This window comes from Vulpes lagopus, chromosome 9 (assembly GCF_018345385.1).
Source record: "Vulpes lagopus strain Blue_001 chromosome 9, ASM1834538v1, whole genome shotgun sequence".
NCBI lineage: Eukaryota > Metazoa > Chordata > Mammalia > Carnivora > Canidae > Vulpes > Vulpes lagopus.
Window position 1 is genome coordinate 48,492,011 of NC_054832.1, and position 16,555 is coordinate 48,508,565.

The following is a 16,555-nucleotide window of genomic DNA, read 5'->3' on the forward strand; positions in this document are numbered from 1 at the left end:
AACTATCACTTCCAGCTTTGTGTCAACATCAAATGTGGTCAGCTTGCCTTTTATGTCTTCATTTATATTGTTGATAAGGCTATCAGATAGAATTTGGCCACGGAAAGAACCCTTTGATCGCTCTGGAGATGTTCCTCCAAGTTGAAATCAGACTAATATTCTTTGCATACAGTTAATTCAGCCCTTTGTGAGTCTCCCTAATTACAGTGTTAACTATTCTTACCTATAAGCATTCTGCTGTTAGAAGTGCGATGTCATGGAACAATGTAACTGGGCTCAAATCCTTGCTTTGTTACCTACTACCTGTGTGATATTGGGCCACTTATTTAACCTCTCTGGACTCCTCTTTTTTTGTCACTAGGCTAATTCCATGATGAATTGTGTCATATTGATCGATGGGTCTCAAATAGCCAGTATACTTCAGGCACATTCTTAGTAAATTTGCAGTGTAAAATAAATTACTGAATGAATAAATAAATAAACAATGATTAAATCAAATCCCTTATTTAAATCAAGATACATGTTTATGTTATTTCTCTGATCTATTTGTCTAGTCCACTTATGAAAACATGATAATAAATGAGATTAGTAAAGTATTATTTTTATTAAATGACTCATTGCTAATTTCTAACATCACTATAGTCTTTATTGTTTATTGAGATATGATTTACATATTATAAAATTCACCCTTTTAGAGTGTACTATCTGGTAGCTTTTAGTATATGTACAGAGTTGTGCAAGCCCCAGAATCTAATTTCAGAACATTTTCATCACCCAGAAAAAAAATTCAGACCAATTAGCAGTCACTCCCCATTTCCTTTTAAACCTTCATTTACTTTGTATTTCTGCAGATTTGCCTATTCTGAACATTTTGTATAAATAGAACCATTTAATAGTTTGTCTTCTATGACTGTATTCTGTTACTTAGCATAATTTTTTCAATGTTCATCCAAGTTGTAGCATGTGTCATCATTTCATTTGGTTTTAGTGCCAAATAATATTGTAGAGATGTACCATGTATTGTTTATCTACTCATCAGTTGACAGACATGTCAGATGTTTCCACTTTGGGGCTACTATAAATAATGCTGCTATGAGCATTTGCATGCAAATGTTTGTATGGACATATGTCTTCATTTCTCTTGGATGTATACATGAGTAGAATTGATGAGTTACAGGGTTACTCTGTTTAATCTGTTTTGAAGAGTTGTTTTCAAAGGCAGTTGTGCCATTTTACATTCTCACCACAGTTGGAGAAGGTTCCAATTTATCCCCATTTTAGCCAGCACTTGTTATTTTTCAACTTTTTTATTATAGCCCTTATTGGTGTGTAGTGGTATTTCATTGTGGTTTTGATTTGCATTTCAATAATAACTAATGCTGTTGAGCATCTTTTCATGTACCAGCACCATTTGTTAAAAAGACTATTCTTTCTGCATTGAATATTCTTGGAACCCTTGTTGAAAATCAATTGACTGTAAATGTGAGGTTTATTCATGTACTTTCAATTCTCTTCCTGTTCTCTATATTATCCTTATACCACTACAGTGTAGTAAGGTTTGAAATTTGGTAAGTGTGAGTCCTTCATCTTTGTTTTTTTTTTTAAACTATCTAGGTTTCTTCCATTTCTATCCGAATTTTTGGATCAGCTTGTCCATTTCTGGAAAAAAAAAAAAAAAAAGAAAGGCAGCTGGAATTGCACTATGTAGACCAATTTGAGAAGTATTGCCATCTTAAATTAACAATATCAAATCTTTCAATCCATGAACATAGGATGTCTTTCCACTTATTAAGTCTTTAATTTCTTTCAGTAATGTTTTGTAGCTATCAGAGTATAAATCTTGAACTCCTTTCGTTGATTTTATTTGTAACAATTTTATAATTGTTGATAATATTGAAATGGAATTTTTAAAAATTTTATTTCAGATTGTTCACTGCTAGTGTATAGAAATATAACTTATTTTTGCATACTGTATGTTGAAACCTTGTTGAATTTGTTTATTAACTCTGTTTTTCTTTTGTATTTTCCTAGGATTTTTCCATATGATGTCCTCTACAATTAATTGCAGATAGTTTTACTCCTTTCCATTTTGAATATTCCTTCTTTCCCCTTTTTATAATTATACTAGCTAAATCACAAGTACAACATTGAATTGTATGTTGAATGCTGACATGGTGAGAGTAGGTGTATTTGCTCTGTTCCTGATTTGGGGGAAAGTTTTCAGTTTTTTACTAGTAAGTATAATACTAGCTGTGGGTTTTTGTAGATAGTATCTATCAAGTTGCAGAAGTTTCCTTCTAATTCTGATTTGTTGAATGTTATTTTATCATAAAAGGGTATCAGATTTTGTCAAATGCTTTTCTGCATCTATTGAAATGATTATGTAGTTTTTGTCCTTTATTCTTTTATTATGATGTATTACATTGATTTTAATATGTTGAAATAATCTTGCATCCTAGGATAAATTCCACTTAGTCATGGAATATAATCCTTTTTTCAAAAAATGTGGTTGGATCCAGTTTGCTAGTAACTCAATGAACCAATACTTTCCAAGGGGCCAAAGGATGATATTACAAAATCGTGCATGGGTAAACAATCTATTCAAAATACAAGATAGGCCATGAACTTTAATGTAATGGAGTGTGAAAAGCTTATTAGTATGGTTTAAGATTCTACACTGAAGCTAATCTTTAAGAATTTGTTGAGTTTTAGGGAAATAGTTTTTTTTTTTTGAAACCCTCATAATTACATGAAAAGGCTATTATAATGTAGTCAATTCTGCTTTAATGCATATTGGAAAATCTAAATTTGTTCCAACTGGTAAATGCAGAAAATTGCACCCAGCTGAATGGAGCTGTGTAGGAATATGTAAAATGTGTCCAGGCACACTCTTCATAAGTGTATTGGGCCACCACATCCACCCATCCACATCTGCTATAAGGTTCTTTTTTATTTCAAGTGATTCTTCAATCACCACTACACAAAAACTCTCCAGCTATAAGCCTCCTGCCCTAAACTCTCTTTAACATTCCCATTTCCTCTCAGTTTGTCTTGTAGTTTTTCCTCCTTTTTCTTTTCTCTCTTCATCTTGCTTATCTCTTATTCTTTTGTTTATTTCCTCTGGTACATATATGGTAGTGGGTATGGAGCCAAAGTAAGCAAGCATAGTGGGAGTGCAAACAACCACTCCTACATGCAAACTTCAGATATTTTTCAAGATAAAGTACCGTATGTATTTTAGTATTTATTCATTTTTTAATTGTTTAACATACGTAGATCTATAATACCAATTTTATTAGATTTTTTGTAATTACATCCCCACCTGTTTTCTTTCATGTGTCACTGAGAAGTTTATGAATGTTGTATCTTAACTCTATTTCCCTATCAGCCTTTTAGGATTTTTTTTATTGAGGTAAAGTTCACTTAACATAAAATTCACCATTGTAACCATTTTGAAGTGTACAATCTAGTGGCTTTTAGTACATTCACAATGTGGAAACATCACCACTAATTCCAGAACATTCTCATCATCCCCGAAAGAAACCACATACCTATTAAGAAGTCACTTCTTGTTCTCCTGCCCTACCAACACCAATAATCACTGATCTGCTTTCTCTGGATTTGCTTATTCTGAACATTTTATATAAATGGAATTGTACAATTTTACAATTGTATGTGGCCTTTTGTGTCCAGCTTCTTTCACTTAGCATGTTTTCAGGTTCATCCATATTTTAGCATGTGTCAGTACTCCATTCATTTTTATGACAGAATAATATTTCATTGTATGACTCTATGGCTTTTCATTTAGCCATTATTGTCCATCAGTTGATGGACATTTCGGTTGTTTCCATTTCTGACTATTATGAATAATGCTTTAAAAAACATTGGTGATGGGACACCTGGGTGGCTCAGTCAGTTAAGCACCTGCCTTCAGCTCAGGTCACGATCCCAGGGTCCTGGGATTGAGCACCACATCAGGCTCCCTGCTCAACGAGAAGTCTGCTTCTCTCTCTCCCTCTGCCCCTCCTCCCCATTTGTGCTCTCTCTCTCTCTCTCAGATAAATAAATAAAATCTTTAAAAAAAAAACACACGTTGCTGTAAAAAAACTTTAATAAATAAATAAATAACATTAGTGTACAACTATCTGAGTATCTTCTCAGTTATCTTGGGTATGCATCCAAGAGTAGGATTGCTGGGTCATATGGTAATTCTATCTTCAACTCTTTGAGGAACAACCACACTGCCTCCCCTCTTTTAAAATTATTATAGCCATCCTAGTGGGTATGAAACAGTATCTCATTTTGGTTTTGATGTGCATCTTTTTTCATGAGGGATATTGATCTGAAGTTTTCTTGTGATCTGCTTTTCTGACTTTGGTATCATGGTAATACCAGTCTTATAGAATTAGTCTGGGAGTTCTTGGAAGAGCTTGAGAAGGATTTCACTTTCTGAAGAATTTGTAAAAGATAGTGTTAATTATTCTTCAAATGATAAAATTCACCAGTGAAGCCAACTGATCCTGAACTTTTCCTTGTTGGAAGTTTACCAAGTACTGATTTAACCTCTTTACTTGTGAGTTTATTCAGGTTTTCTATTTCCTTTTTAGTTAGTTTTGGTAGTTTATTTCTTTCTAAGAATGGCCCATTTCATCTAGATTATTTAATCGGTTAGCATACTATTGTTCATTGTATTCCTTCATAATCCTTTTCTTTGTTCTTCCCTTGACATTTTGAAGATCAGTCCCCTTGCTGGAAAACAGAAGCTGATCATTTTCCTTCGATTTCCTTAAAATTTTAGCACCCACTCTAAGAAACTGCCAAAGTCTTTGCAAAACACCGTGATTAGTAAAGATAATAAATAAACATGGCTTATTACAATGGCACCTGCTACATCAGGCAGAGTAGCTAATATGTTGTTCTTTACATAGACAGATGTACCTGCTCTCATTCATTTTAGCAAGGGGAGAGAGACAATACACAAAATTAATTGAATTGTATAGCATTTTAAAATGTGATTAGAAAAAATAAAATAAAATAAAATAAAATGTGATTAGTACTTTGGAGATAAAAAAGAAAAAAGGAGAGAGAGGCTGACAGTACAGAGGTGTGAGAGTATGATTTCACAAGAGGTGCTCATTTTCTTCCCTGCAGGGGTGACGTGCACAAGCAAGTGGAAGATATTTTTGTGGTAGAGTTTCCCTGTTCAAATTGGTATCCTCATATATGTCCCCTTCAAAGCTTCCCTATTTCTCTATCCCGTGTATAACACCCCACTGTTTTTGTGTGCACTGCTGTTCCACCTCTAACACCTCCATGCATACTTGTCACTTTTCCAGCCCTCATCAAATATCTTTCCAATGTTCTTACTATGGAGGGAGTGTCCTCCCAGCAGGGGAGATATTTGTTCCTCTAAATGGCATTTTAAAAGATCATTTGACTTTTATCATGAGCATCTTATAATAGATATATGTCCTGAAAAGAATTTCCCCTTTTGGGCACATTCTCCAAGTTCACCCTTCTAAATCTTCCTCACATGCTGCCATGTATTTCTTCCAGAACAAGGTGTCAGTTTCTATTATTTGCATATGGACCATGATTCTTTATTACTAGAGCAACCCGGCTTTTTATGTGTTTTAGAAATTTTTACAAAAATACTTTCAGCTAATTTTAGAGAGCTATGTTTAAGTTAATTTAAAAATGTTAAACTCAATACTTTGTATCTACAAATAGAAGGTAGCCCACCAGTTTTTAATTTCCTTAAACTAGACATCTAAACTAGGCACCTAAGTGCTTCAGTTGGTGAAGCATCTGACTCTTGATTTTGGCTCAGGTCACCATCTGAGATCAAGCCCTGTGTTGAGCTCCTTACTCAGTGGGGAATCTCCTTCTCCCCCTCTTTCCCTTCCTCTGCCCCTCTCCCTGCTCATGCACACACACACACACTCTCTCTCCCTCTAAATAAATAAATCTAAAAAAAAAAAGACATCTTCATTTGCATTAGCAAGAAAGTCCCCAAAATCTGAAGCCTAAAGAAACATTGGTGTCTTTTCTCCAAGGATATTCATTTTATCTAAGGATATTCGTGGTCAAGAATTTTTAAAATTATAGGTAGTTTCATGGGGATGAGATAAAAATCCATAAAATTATAGACTCAAAGGTCCAAAAAGATATTTTCTTTAGTAGGTGCAAAGAGAAAGACATTAGCATCTGTTGAGAATCTACTAGAAGTAAAACCCTATTATGGTCCTCTCAACAACAAAGCAACTAGACCCTTATATCCTTTATTCTGGGTCACACAGTTATAGGCTGGCTAAGCTCTGACTCAAACTGGTCCAAAGGCCAGAGTCTGTCTTTCCAGTAGTTCATGTAATAAATAGAACTCAATCAAACAAGGCTCATACCAAATAGTAATTATTATAGAAATCCAAACCATAAAAGCTTACTAGACAAAAAATGGTTGAGTCACATCCAATTTGTAAAGTACCCAAAGAGAGTTCATTGTGGAACGATTAATTGACATGAAAAATTGATGCATAATTTGTGACAGAAAAAGAAAACAGAGGCCCAAATCCCTGCCCATGTTCCCCCACCCACCTCTACACACACACACAGCAAAAAACATTTTGTCCCAGTGCCTTTTAAAATTCTCTTTGAGACCTTTATTTTCAGCATATTTTAGGATGCATGACAAGTACTTAACAAATATGCAAGTATTAAAATAACATAGTGGTGAAATTTTAAGATTGGTGTGTGAATTTTCATTCAGGTGCAAAGTGTATTGAGAGAGTGTCTCACCTCTCACTTGTTAAGGTGGCAATTATCAAGCAGTTACAGGAGCCAGCTTTTCTCCTTCAGGGGAGTGATGGGTCCCCCACGGTCCCCCACGGTCATGATCTCCGCAAGGAGTAGTCACCTCTGCTCTGAAGAAAACCTGGTTGCACAACCACAAAAACACTCTCAAACTAGGCCCAACATCATGAAAATTCACACCCCTGACCCAAAAAAGGCCTTGTGCAAGAGAGTGTAGGTAACTTGGAATCCATAAAAAAAGAATCACTTTTGGAAAAAAACCAGTTTGGATGCTCAGCTTTAACTGAGGATCTCTCATTAGAATTAATACGGTGACCATGTAATTTATCATCGAAACTAGTACTCCTTTGAGAGGGGTGTTACTACAGGTCCTCTGGGGTAGCAGGCATGCACCGGGGTTGCAACGCAGCGGGGACCTTCTGTCACCACAGCTGTCAGCATCACATCTATCAATAAGAAGACCGACATCTAAACTGTATATCCATACTGGGGAGTGTTGCAAGCTCTCTGGGAACATTTTGGATGAAAGAAGTCTACATGTTAGTACCAGCTAGAGGCATAGCCTCTTGTCTAGGCAACAGAAGTTCATGATCAAATGAACATGTTAACCTACAGCAAGCAAAAGCACAGTTATCTTTTGGTTCTTGTCCTGAGAATATGAACTGGAGACAAAGCAGTAACACAGAGAAACCTGGGATTTTGCCTTTTATTGTTTGGCCTCACAGCATTTTTAGGTACTAGCACATAACAAGATCTGTGGCTCCGTCTTATTCTGTGTCTATCCATGAGCAACTGAAGTACCAGGACCATATGTAATCCATCTCCGTAGTCCCAGGACTTAGCACCCAGCTGCACAGCCATGTCTTCAATGAAAGTATATAAGGTGAATGGAAACAGTAGGATCTAGGTTCTTCGTCCGGAAACTAAAGAATTTACTCACTGACAAACACAACTTAAAAATGAATTTTCCCTCTTGGTTACTAAAAACAAAACCGACTGAATTTCAGAAAGAACCTCCTATGAGAATCCCATGCCCCTCACCCTCATTTCTATTTTGTTTTTGCTTTCATATGCAAAATAGACTTTTTTCAAGTTCCAACATTAACAAGAGGCTGAAAAGCAACTTTCCGCTTTGCCAGTTACTTGTTGAATCTCTGCAGTCTTTTTGGTTATTTCAGCTTTGTTCTACAGGCGAGCTATCAGTTTTACCAGCCTATTTTTGTGTCTGCTAAGCAGAAATTATTGCAGTGTTTCCTAAGATGACTGGAATGGTAACTATTCTTTTTGAACTCACTCAGCCTGCCATACCTTTCTTTCTCTTCAGCCATCATGGAATCAGACTTCTAAATAAAGAGCTTACATGTGTTTTCAAGCAGCCAAATTCACCTCTGTTTATTTCACCTCCAGGAATATTCTTTGGCCAGAAGCTCTGGGGGCTTCATTTACTGGTGGCTCAGTTAATACAGACAGCGACTTACTTCCAAGATGGCCCTTGGGCAGAATTCAACTAGAGCTGCTTCAAATTCTTTATAGAAGTAGACAGGGCATAAATACATATATTTTTGATGGCAACTATGGAAGAGTTGCAGCATCATATCTTCTTTGGAATGAGGTGGGATATAAATAAATAGATAACTATGCAGAGTTCCATCTCAGATATTTGTTTACAAGGAAAAGGTCTGATCTCTCCAATCCATCCTCTTTATTGCTGCCAGAGATATTTTCCTAAAGTGAGACAGTGATCCTCTCGGTGCTCTGCCTCCAATCCTTCCAAGTCTCACTTGACCCTCCAGTTCACATTTCTCATCTCCACTCACAAGGCCTGGGGTATATAAACTTCCCAGACTGATCTCCCACCACCCTTCTGTTCCTACACAGTGACAACACCGAGAGATCACAAAATGATCCTAATTTCCTACCTCTCCACACTCTGTTATGTGACTACGTAGCCCTTACTGACTTTCCCACTTCTTGAATTTGCACTGGCCTGGTGACTTACATTGCCTTATAGAATGTGGATGATGTGCTGCTTCTCTCTGTAGTCCTCTAAAGGCCCGATGTGCTGTTGCTCTAACACTGCCTCTGTCACAGAAAAAAGCCCAGGCCAGTTTGGTTGAGGATGAGATGTCACACAGTGGGGACATGTCATCCTGGCTGAGGCCGTCTTACACCAGGTAGCTCCTAGCTACAGGACAGCTGATCACAGATATAAGGGTGAACTTAGAGGGACAGAACACAATCAGATCCATCCCGCCTACCCATAGATTCATGATAAACAGTAAATGGTTATGGTTTAAGATTGACAATGATTTGTTACACAGCTTTGGTGTGACCAAAGATAACTGATACACATATGAAACTACTTCTAGTTCCAGAACACCTCTTCACTATTTTTAGAGATCCTACTCCCTCTGCTTAGAGTAAGTCTGAATTAAGTCCATGTCATTATATGCCACCCACATTGCCCATTGTTCATCCATCCTGCCTTTGCTAGGTAGGGACAATCCTACTTACTTTTGAACATCTTGAAACTCAAAAGTAAGTTTTAGTTGCTGAACTCAGCAATAATGTGATAGATTACAACCTCTTTTATTTCTCTTTCTCTCTCCTACCTCAGAGCTACTCTTTCCTCCTGCACCTATCTACATTCTAGCAGTTATAAATCACATTATATTGAACTTATTTTGCATTTTCATTTCCTCTGCTGGACTGTAAATCTTCTTGAGAGGGAAGAGAATTCCATTAATTCTTCAGTACCCAAGGCCTAAGACAGGTCCATGCATTGTAGTGGCGTGACTGTATTTATTTTCTTTTTTTCCCTTTTCCTTTTTTTTTTTTTGTATTTATTTTCTACTAAACGTTTGTTTCTTATCATAATAAAGATATGGAAATGTTACATAATACAAGTGAGGACAATATTTAAGTTAATTTTCAATCATGTGTTAACACTATGCTAGCATTAAGGAAACAAAGTTGGTCATAATTAGCTTATAAAAGAAATGGGTTAAGGTCATCATAAAGATTTATGGGATAGGTAACCCCCAAATGAACTGATTTATCAAAGTCTTACGTTGTTCAGAATCCAGAAGGTATATTCTTATTGGAACAAATACATCTAAAAAAGAGGATATGAGGCAGAAAAGTGTTTTTATTGAATAGCAATTCTGTCTTGGCAAATGAGTTTACTATATACAATCCTGCTCAAAGAGCATATTTTCTGACTAGGAGAGATGACTTGATAAATTTTTGCAGTGAATTAAATTTTTTTTAATATCACAATGTGTTCTTCCCTTTAAAAAAAAAAGATTGGGGATCCCTGGGTGGCGCAGCGGTTTGGCGCCTGCCTTTGGCCCAGGGCGCGATCCTGGAGACCTGGGATCGAATCCCACATCAGGCTCCCGGCGCATGGAGCCTGCTTCTCCCTCCGCCTGTGTCTCTGCCTCTCTCTTTCTCTCTGTATGACTATCATAAATAAATAAAATTAAAAAAAAAAAAAAAGATTGATTTTAGAGAAAGAGCATGCATGCACGAGTGGGGACAGGGGTAGAAGCAGAGAATCTTCAAGCGAACTTCCTACTGAGCATAGAATCCACATGGAGCTCGGTCCCAAAACCATGAGATCATGTCTTGAGCTGAAACCAAAAGTCAGACATTCAACTAACTGAGCCATTCAAGGGCCCCAGTCTTTTCTCTTTGTAAGGCACGCATGTTAAATAGATTCTGTTTGGATGTATAGGATACAGACCATCCATATGGCTCAAATGATGGAGGGTAACTGTAAGAATACTAAGACTAAAGCCAACAGGAGCCTTTTTTGAAAAACTATGAGGACAAGAACCACACGGCAGGTACAGAGAAGTGAACTAGAAGGAAGATACTCATATGATCTGTCCCATGAGCAACAGGAGTCCATATTTTCTGCCATTAACCCCATTCCAGTTACCCACCCTGGTGCTGTCTACTACTACTTACTCTAGTCTTCTCTGCCCTGAGGTCTCTGCTTACATCAAAATCAAAATTTTCATGACTTTGGCCTCTCCGCAAGTAGCCCGTCTACTTCTACTCCCCTCTGTCACTGTAGATACACATCATTTTTCTGAATTTAGATTCACATTTGTCTAGAGCTTTCCGCAGCAGGTTTCCTTCTAAGCTATGGGCCAGCCCTGATATTGGCTACCTCACTCTTTTGACAAGGAATTCTGTGTCCGCAGGAGACTGAAGATGAAATGTACATGTCTTCAGGGGCTTTACATACTCATTAACTTAACCTTTGTTTCAAAGACAAGAACAGGAACTTTTAAGATCCTGATTAGTTGATCTCCTTTTTTTTTTTTTTTTTGCTAGATAAATTTTTTTAAAGACTGTGTTTTAATCAGTGTACAAAAATCTTTTGCCTTTTCTTTTGCTTTTGTGTCCTTCTTTACAACAATGTTGCAGTCGCCGTACCTTGCCCTTTAGTCATCTCCATCCAAAGATTGCAGTTTCAGAGATGAAGCATTCAGGCTTGAGCCCCTTCAACTACCTGTCACTTCCTAGCTATGAAATTACCTGCCCTTTTTTCCCATCCTTACCTTCTTTCCTTTGGTCACACACACGCACACACACACACACACACACACACACACACACACACACTACATTTACCTGAGTTCTGAACCACCACTACTCACATACTTTTCTCAGTTTTCCTTTTATGTCTTCAACATTTTCCTCTTCATCTATTTCTTCTCAGGAGGTAGATAAACTTCACTTACTCGCATCTGACAACGTGCAAAACTAAAAGCCTCCAATGACCCCACCCTAACTCTTTTTTGCCTCACAGTTCTCTGACAAAAGCAGTCAGTTTACCCCATTAACTAGCCCTCTTAACATTAAATCTTCCACCCAATGAGTTTTGCATGCCTACTCCTCTACATCTGTATTCTTTAAGGTCAGCAGTTATCCACTAATTGCAAAATCCAGTGAATACTTTTCAGCCTTGTTCTGTCTCTATTCCAGTTGCTTCTAGTGCCAGGTTTAACCTCTTTCCCAATTTTTATCCCCCACCCCTACCCTTTGGTCTCATTCAGTGACTTGGCTCTGCTGGCTCACAGAAGTCTTTGTGACTTCTTACAGACTCTTCTTTTGTTCTTCCTTCTCCTCAAGGCCTTGTGAAGGCTGCTTAGACCTAACTCAAGTCCTGTAGTATAGACCTGCATGCAGACACTCCAGTCGAGCACACCCTGGCCCCATAGAGGGGTAGCAGGCTATTTCTACTCTCTATCATCTCACTAAGTTACTTCAACTCCCACTTATAAGCTAGAGACTCACAAATTTGTATCTCTAATTCTCAGAAGCATCTACCAGGGTACCCCATAAGTACCTCCAACTTGACCTGCCCAAAACTGATCACCTCATTTGAACCCTCAAGTCTGCTCCTCCTCTAAAATTACCTTTCTTGATGAATGAATTTCTGGTCCTCCAAACCAGTTATGTTTTATTTTTTCAATAGTTTTAGTACTTCTGCAATACTCTCTTACTGTTCTCTTTAAACTCAACCCTCCCTAATGCATTCCATCATGCACTGCAAGAGTTGTTATGCTAACAAACACATCCAATTGCCACTTCCCTATTTAGAAATGTTTGCTAACCCTCTGTTGCCTATAGAATATAAACTTTTTAGGGGTCAAGTAATTTCTCCATCACCTGACCCTTCCCAGAGTCTCCAGCTTTATCTCTTGCTGCACTCACTCTCATACTTTATGCTCCAGAAATACCAAATTACTTATACATATGTGCTCTAAGAGACGTTTGTCATTTTGGATGCTAGAGTATTCAGGATCCAAAAACAAGGATCTTGAAAATAACAAGAAAAGAAAACTACAAGAACCATGCTAGTTTTGTTAATAGGAAGAATTTAATGTGAGGAATCAGGGCATCAGTTGAACAGGTCCTGGGCAACTGAAAAGGTAGAGGAGACACTGAGCAACAGAGACATAGTAGTTGCTGGGACAGCTCCAGCTCTGCACCTGGGGGAACACAGAGAAGGGAGGTTCATGGTACCTGGAGGCATAGTGAAAGGGCCCTGAGAATTGAAATCTAGGTATTTTAGCAAGAGATGCAGCCCTCCTGATGCTTTAGTAGCTCAGAAGTGAGTCCCCACTAAGCTAAGTCCCAGATTACTAAAGAAGGGACACTGGCTGATTAGAGCTGCCATCTCAGGGCAGAAGGCAAGCAGTTATAAGGCTGATTCTCTTAGAGTGTGGGAGAAAAATCCAAGCCTGGAATGGACTGACCCTGTCAGGTTGACCAGCCATTTCTGGGGTAACTCCAATAGGAGTATGGAGCAGAAGAGGAGAGAAGAGCCCCTTTCCCTCTCCTAGTCTGGTCTCCTGTACTGGTCCCTGCTAATAAGCCGAATCTAACAGGAGTCCAGCTGGCAATGGAGAAATGTGGTTTGTAGAGTCCCAGCCCCAGTACCACTAAGCAAAGAAAGGAAGGACAGTAGCTGAATAATCAGCATCCAGACAAGGTCCTTATTTGAAGAAATGCCAAGACTGATAAGAAGCGGGGCCCTGCCTCTCACTCTGAAGGATGAAGGGAAAAGAGTGCTCATCTCTCTCTGAGCTCCTTGCAACTAGAGTACCGACGCTCATCCAAATAAATGTTCCTCCTACAAGTTTATCTCTGGAATGAGAGACAAAGAAGAGGGGACAGCACAGAGCTCATTTCAGTTGTCACTCTGGCAGCAGCAGAGTCTAGTGTCAAGAGGCAGTGAGTGATCCTAAAGGAAGCAGTAATGGCACTAATGACAGATCCAGGAATGGCAGGACTGCTGGTGGGGGCATCCAGGATCCACCATTGCCAGCTCTAGCCATGCAGTCTCCTTTGGTTTTTCCTCTATTCTAACTGGGCTTAGTACTTTTGACTTCCTGAAGATTCTGGGAGTGAGTTATGCAAGTATCCTTTCAGTTCATTACTTTTCTGCTTAAACAAACTGGCGTCAGTTTCTACTGCTTGCAAAAAAATTTCCTGCAGGGTATACCCAACATGCTCTCTCATATCTCATGCCTTTACCATTTTTGCCCATTTATGAAAGTCCTTATTTTCATTTGTCCTCTTAATTATCTTTCAGACACTACCTCCTCTGCTCCCAAACAGATGTAGGTATTCCCACTGCAAACAAGGAATATCTTTACAACAGCAGACCTCATCTTGTGCTCCTATCATATGTTAGCATGTTTTCTCCTCTAGTGGTAAACTTGACATTGCTCATGTTTAGTAGTAAATATCTAGACATTTTCTTGTACAACATGAATCATAACTATCAATAGCCAAAACTCATCCTTCAGGGCCAAGCCACCCCAAAATTTCAATATACAACATTTAGAATGTTTGCACGTGTTTCTTTCAGATCGTTATCTCATTTATATCCTCATCCAGTATACACATCAGGTTAATATATTCACATATTTCCATGGTGGCTATGTTTATTAATCAAAATAGCAAATTCGAAAATTTATAAGAAATGAAGACATGACTTCTTTTCACAATGTCTTGCACATTATCATTTATCCATAATTATGATATTTATACACTGCATCCATACTGATGGTTCCTTCAACAACTAATAATATAGGTATCTGACGTGACTTTTTCCTTTCCCATGAGCCTCTATGATCCCAGAGTAAAGAGTCTGTTCCATGGGCCATTTATGGACACATTCTGTGTAATTAGATGATATTTCTCTGCCCCTCCTTACCCTCACAATGCCCTATATAGCCATTGGCAGCCAACTGTGGGTGGTTCTGAAACCTCTCCAGGGCTGGCAGCTTCCTTCTCCCTTTTACAAATCTGATTTCTCCAACCTCTTTGACACTCTATGCAGGCAGCTTCCTAGAGTACAAAGCTGATCCTTGTGCCAATACATTTGAGCATGTTCTGCAGGCTACTTTAGAATAGAACTTAAACCTACAAGCATTGGCACTCCTAAACCAGAGTTAAGAGAACTGATACCCTTTTTAAAAATTATAATCTAGGAGAGAGTTCTAAGGGGCATGTGCCTTGAGGGCATTCACTGACCAAAAGTTTATTAAACATTTACTGTGTGTCCAGAACTTTGCCCCTGCTTTCAAGTTTGAGCCCAAGTCTGCCTGAATGGATTCATTACCCTCTTCTCACTACCCTCGTGTGGATGAAGGGAAAAAAATCTTTTGTTTCTGCTTTCTTTAGGAAAGGCAAATAGATCCATATTACCTGTAGAGATGTGAGCTAGCACTCATCCTCAGCCTTTTCCAACTATAGAATCTATATTTAACCTAATGGACCTTTGAAAGACTGATTGGGACCTCATCAGCCACAGAAAGGCTCAAAGGAATGAAACTAGAGAAATGAAAAAAAAAATTATTAGTTTTGGCAGGACTTAGAGTACAAATTTTGTAATTTTATGAGCACTCTTCAGAAAGTCTTCCAATATTTGTTGAGTTGATATGGAGCCACACATAGTCATATTCACAGTGTAAATCATTTGCATCCAGCTTATTTTATTTATTGTGCCCCAACATATCTTGAACAATAGAGTCACAGAAAAGAATAGAATTGACTAAATTCTCATTTGTTCTCTTTGCTATATCTGGAACGTATCTCCATAATAAAATTTTCATAATTGAATTATAAGAATTCGTTTGCATTCTTGTCCCTTCCATTGTTCTGCACCCTCATTGAGGGTCCGCTTGAAGCCTGATTCATCTTTGTGTATTCAGCACCCAGCCTATTGCCTGAATTCAAGGAGTCACTCAATAAATGGTTTATGAACACTTCAATAAAAATTTCTGAAGAAACTAAAGAGGCCAACGAGAGAACTCTTGCCTTCAAGTTTAGGTGGAGAATAATCATACACGTTGCATAATTGAGAAGTTACTATAAGACAAGTAGTAATTGACAGTAGTCTGTCAGTTTTGATTTTGAGAATTAAAGAATTCCAGAGAAGGAAAAGAACCATTTAGGGTTAAATTGGCCCGGGCAAGGTTTCATGGTGTAGAGTATTGAAGTGGAACCTAAGAGAGGATTTGAATTCTCAGAAAGAGTAAGAGCTTTCCAAGTAGTGACAGAAACTAAACAAGATTATGGAAATGGAAATTTATAGACAATATCAATGATTACATTAAGTCTGTTGGACAGAGTAGTGAGAAAAAGGAACCTTCTCTTGCTTGGAAATCCCTTCTATTTCCCCCTTTTTATAATGTATATTCCACTTGTTCTTCAAGGCTATGTTTATAACTCACTTCCCTTCCCCATCTGAGCCAGCCCTAATCTTGCTCTCTTCTAAGAACTTTTTCTCTTACAATCTTTTCCTGACACTTAAAGTATACTTAGTATACTTTACTACATTTCACCTACATTAGGTGAAAGAAGTGGAAAGAGAGTCCAGAAATGAACATTTTATTAGTGTTAGCTCTTCAACCTACTGGTTTGGTGACTTTGGCTAATCATTAATCCTTTCTGTGCCTCAGTTTCCTGACTAAGTTCTAAGGGCTTTTCCAGATATGATAATTTAAATTTTTTTCTTTTGGGTCTTTCAGCAGCAAAAGTGAAAAATATCAGAAAAAGCTTCCATATCCTATAAATTTCCAAAACTTGTACGTGCTTTATAACCCAATCCATGTCCTATCCAGGTTGGGGAGGTCTTTTGTAACCTTCTCCAGTTATTCGAAGTATTCATTTAGTCTCTCCAGTCCACTGCCTCACTTTGAATTCAACTCTACCA

At 37.9% G+C, this 16,555-nt stretch overlaps 1 long non-coding RNA gene across 1 annotated transcript; it reads right to left on the reverse strand.

Annotated features, from left to right (window-relative positions):
- Nucleotides 1–1,499: 1,499 nt before the first annotated feature.
- On the reverse strand, nt 1,500–11,653 carry LOC121498918. The gene is made up of 3 exons (XR_005989944.1): nt 11,485–11,653; nt 6,796–6,931; nt 1,500–1,659 (listed from the first exon to the last, which is right to left on the reverse strand). It is a non-coding gene; the product is annotated as an uncharacterized LOC121498918 (long non-coding RNA).
- Nucleotides 11,654–16,555: the final 4,902 nt, after the last annotated feature.